The sequence below is a fragment of the Aegilops tauschii genome, chromosome 7 (genome assembly GCF_002575655.3).
Source record: "Aegilops tauschii subsp. strangulata cultivar AL8/78 chromosome 7, Aet v6.0, whole genome shotgun sequence".
NCBI classification, from domain to species: Eukaryota; Viridiplantae; Streptophyta; class Magnoliopsida; order Poales; family Poaceae; genus Aegilops; species Aegilops tauschii.
In genome coordinates, this window is record NC_053041.3 from 434053997 (window position 1) to 434058871 (window position 4875).

A 4875-nucleotide genomic window follows, 5' to 3' on the forward strand; every position below is an offset into this window, starting at 1 on the left:
AATGCTCCCCAAGAAGCCACTAGGGCCACCGTATTCTCCTCACGCCCTCACACAATGCGAGATGCCGTGATTCCACTATTGGTGCCCTTGAAGGCGGTGTCCGGACCTTTACAAACAAGGTTGGGGCAATCTCCACAACTTAATTGGAGGCTCCCAACGACACCACAAAGCTTCACCACAATGGACTATGGCTCCGCGGTGACCTCAACCGTCTAGGGTGCTCAAACACCCAAGAGTAACAAGATCCGCTAGGGATAAGTGGGGGGAATCAAATTTCTCTTGGTGGAAGTGTAGATCGGGGCCTTCTCAACCAATCCCGAGCAAATCAACAAGTTTGATTGGCTAGGGAGAGAGATCGGGCGAAAATGGAGCTTGGAGCAACAATGGAGCTTTTGGGGGAAGAGGCAAGTCAACTTTGGGGAAGAAGATCCCCTTTTATAGTGGGGGAAGCAATCCAACTGTTACCCCCCACTTCAGCCCCGCAGAGAGCGGTACTACCGCTTGGCCAGCGGTACTACCGCTTAGCCAGCGGTACTACCGTTCCCTCCCGCGGTACTGCCGCTGGGCCCAGAGCGGTACTATCGCGGTGGTCAGGGCGGTACTACCGCACACGAGCGGTACTACCCCCCACTGCCGCGGCAAGTACCGTAAAACCCGACACGAAAAAAGACCCCTCGAATCGAGGCGGTACTAGCACGAAGCCGCAGCGGTACTACGGCTGGGGGCTACAGCGGTACTACCGCTATGGAGCGGTACTACCGCTTGTAGCACCCAAGCAGTACTACCGCTCCGGCCCGCGGTACTACCGCTGGGACCAGAGAGGGCACACTGAGAGAGGGGAACGAGCTCATCAACAAAGCGGAAAGGCTCGGAGGGTGTGCAAAGGAAGTGTACGTGATGATTCCACCCTAGCCTTTCCAAAGCGGACCTCCTCTTGATAGTACGGTGATCCCTACGAAACTAGTCCACCAAACTAATTGGAAAGTACTACACCGTCTTCGCTTCAAACTCCGAGGTGAGGGCATCGTCTCGTGCCAAAGGATGAATCTATGAAAAACTCAATGCACACGATTAGTCCGCAAAAGCATTGTCATCAATCACCAAAATATCTTAGGGATAAATATGCCCTTACGATCTCCCCCTTTTTGGTGGACTGATGACAATACGGGATTTGCACAAACGGGAAAAGACAAAGGACATAAGCAAACCCCCAAGTCTCTAAAATATAGACGGGCTCCCCCTAGATGTGTACCATCAAGATAAGTGCTTTGGACTGCACGACACACATACTAGGATCAAACACTCCCCCTGTATTTTAGAGACCAACAACCTAAGCGTGTTTCAAGAGAGCAGGATATATAACATAATAAGCATGCAACTCAAGAGATACCAAAAGACTAGAGACATAGATAAAGATATGATAAGGATAAGGTAGCATATGTCTCACACCATATGACTGGAACTTAGGTCTCACGGAACACAAAACCAAACAGAGCACAAGGTAGCAAACACAACGAAAGCACAAAGACAAAGACACACTCGCAACACAACGACGCAAATCCCTAAACTCTCTCCCCCTTTGGCATCGAGACACCAAAAGGGGCAAAGCGCTAACCTACGGCTCCAGGTGAGAGCATGCTGAGGATCTCGAACATCAGGACTCTGCGTGATCATCTGCACCACCATCCTCGGCCGGAAACTGCTCGGCATCTGAATCGGTCCACGGACAGTGCTGCTGGATCCACTCCTCCTCCTCAGTGATCTGACCCTCAGAGCTGCTGGGGACTGTCGCACCCAACTGACGCATAAGCTCCTTGTGACGTCCCCTTGCCTTCTTCTCAGCCACATGAGTCATGTACTGACCGTGAGACTCCATGCAGAACAGCTTCTTCATCTTGTGTTTGAGCTTCTTTGCCCAAGAGGGCTCTGCCGCAGAAGGCTTTGTCCCAGAAGGCACATAATCCTCATCGTCATCATCGGCCTCATCCTCGCCCTCGGTCTCCATGGCAGCAGCAGAAGACGGAACCCCAGATGTAGGAACGGAGGTGCCCCAATTATCCTTCTTCCTCAGACGCTTGATCTCATGAGAAACCAACTCTCCAGTTTCCAGCTGCTCCGCGGGAAAGGAACGTCTCCAGGCCTTCTCAATGAGCAACATGATGAATGGACCATAGATTGGGCACTTGCGCTCAGAAATGTTAGTGAGAAGTTCAGACCACATAACATGAGAGATGTCCAGGGACTCGCCAGTGTTTGCTTCCTTCTCACGCTGGCAGAAGAGAAGCATATCCACGAGATAGGAGTGAACCATATCCAGATTCCTGATGCAAGGAAAGAGGGTCTCTCGAAAGATACGATGAAGGATATCCAGGTAGGCGGACAACTCATAGGTCTCCTTCTTGGTCACAGGGTGAATCTTCACAGTGCAGTAGGGCCAGAGGGCTTGCTTGTGAGTGGAGTTGATGTTGTGGTGAGGGTGAAAGCCAACAGGAGTCTCAAGCCCGCGATCTTCCACATGAAGTAACTCCATGAAGGCCTTCCACCTGACAGACAGTAACTTGCCATTTGTCATCCAGGTCAGAGTCCTTTCTTCATCAGTTCCAAGATGGACAGTAGCAAAGAACTGAGCCACCAAATCTGCATCAGAGTCCTTGTTGAACTGCATGATTCTGAGAATGTTGAGCTGAGTACACATCTGAAGAGCTTCACCAAAGTATTCGGGATCCTTCTCCATGGCATCCGTGTCGATGGAGCGAACATTAACAAAGAGATTCTTCTTGGCCTTGATCACATCAAATTAGATGGCAAACTGAAAGTGGTTCCAGAACAGGCGGTTGACCAAACTGGGTTCTTGGTCTTCCGCATAGGGGTTGCGGCGACGCTTTGCCTAGAACTCCTTTGCAGACAGCTCAGTCACAGTCTTGGCCCTTGGCTTCGGCCTGTTGGCAAGTTTCTTCTGACGTTGAGGATTAGCACTTGAGGAAGCACCCACTGGCGGCGGTGGAGCACTGGAGGAACCACCAGCAGACTCAGATGTGCGGTACCGCTTTGATGTTGAACGCCCGGGGTTGACACGGCGGACTTGCTGCTCAGGATGTTCATCACCTGGAACCAAACACACGAACAGAAAACCAACACGAAAGAAAAAGCGTAAGCCTCCAAACAAAACAACATGGATCAAACAAAGGTAGGGAATGATGGAATCTGGCAGACAGCGGTAGTACCGTTGGCCATAGGCGGCAGTACCGCCCAAGCGGTAGTACCGCCCCAGCGGGAGCGGTAGTACCGCGCAAGATGGGGAACCGGCGGTTCCTACTGCCGTGGTCAGATCCGGCACTACCGGACTGTCAAATTCAAAAATAATCCTACCAAAACTTAATCCACATAGTCTAGACGCCTTCTCCAAACTACTCAAGTCGAGATTTAGCCAAAAATCTAGAGATGCAACCACTATTGCCCCAAAAACACTAGATCTGAGAACTAGACAAAAAGGGAGAAAGAACGAGGGCAATACCGGCATCCATGGCAAGAGGACGAGGTGGGGATCGACTCCACCGAAGGGAATGGAGAGGGATGGCCCGGAGACGGCGGCCCGCCGGAGCCCTCCCGCAGCAAGGAGTCGCTGGAGAGAGGGAGAGGGACGAAGGGGTGGTGCGAATGGGTATGGGGGAGGAGAAACCTCCCCCTGCCCCGACATAACCCCCTGATCCCGCCCCGAGCGGTAGTACCGCTCGGGTGGGCGGTAGTACTGCTTGTCCATATAAGCGGTAGTACCGTGCACCACCAGCGGTAGTACCGCCCAACCAATACTCCAAAGACTAGACACAGAGGCTTAGCTCAAAAGAAGAGAGAAACAAACGGCAAGAAAAGAGAGCAAAACACACAACAACAAAAGCATCAGCACGAGGACAAGAACCACACACCTCTACAAGAGAGGGCGGTGGCCGAGGCCACCTATGTTTGAGTCAATTGGTATGGCACCGCGAAGAATTGTCCTTGGGCCCATGACCAAAACTCGTCTTTGAAGCACAAGTACCATAAAAAATGGCTAATGTGAAAGAGTTGATCACTTTATGCATAATAAGGGGAGGGAGAGTTCATTAAGAGAACAACACTCCCCCTATGTCTATGCCTACACCTAAACAAGATAACAAGTCGAGTATGGTGGGGAGTGCAAGTGCTCAAGCAACATTGCTCGAATCAATGATATTTAGCTCATGCCTTAACTCGCGAAATCTTGCTTCATCCAATGGCTTCGTGAAAATGTCTGCAAGGTTATCATGAGTGTTGACATAGTTGAGCTCGATCTCCCCTCGCCTAATATGATCCCGGATGAAGTGATACCGAATCTCAATATGCTTCGTCTTGAAGTGTTGCACCGGGTTGAGAGAAATCTTGATTGCACTTTCATTGTCACACCAAAGAGGCACTTTGTCACAAATGACACCGTAATCCTTTAAAGTTTGCCTCATCCATAAGAGTTGTGCACAACAACTCCCGGCCGCCACATACTCCGCTTCGGTGGACGAGAGAGACACACAACTTTGCTTTTTAGAAGACCAACTTACCAACGAGCAACCAAGAAATTGACACCCTCCGGAAGTGGACTTCCTATCCACTTTGTCTCCCGCCCAATCAAAGTCCGAGTAACCTACAAGCTTGTAGTTTGCTCCTCTTGGGTACCATAAGCCAAAGTTTGGGGTATGAGCCAAATATCGAAAGATTCGCTTGACCGCCACAAAGTGGCTTTCCTTAGGTGCAGCTTGAAACCGTGCACAAATTCCCACACTCAACATGATATCTGGTCTAGATGCACAAAGGTAAAGTAATGAACCAATCATGGAGCGATATACCTTTTGATCCACTGCTTTACCA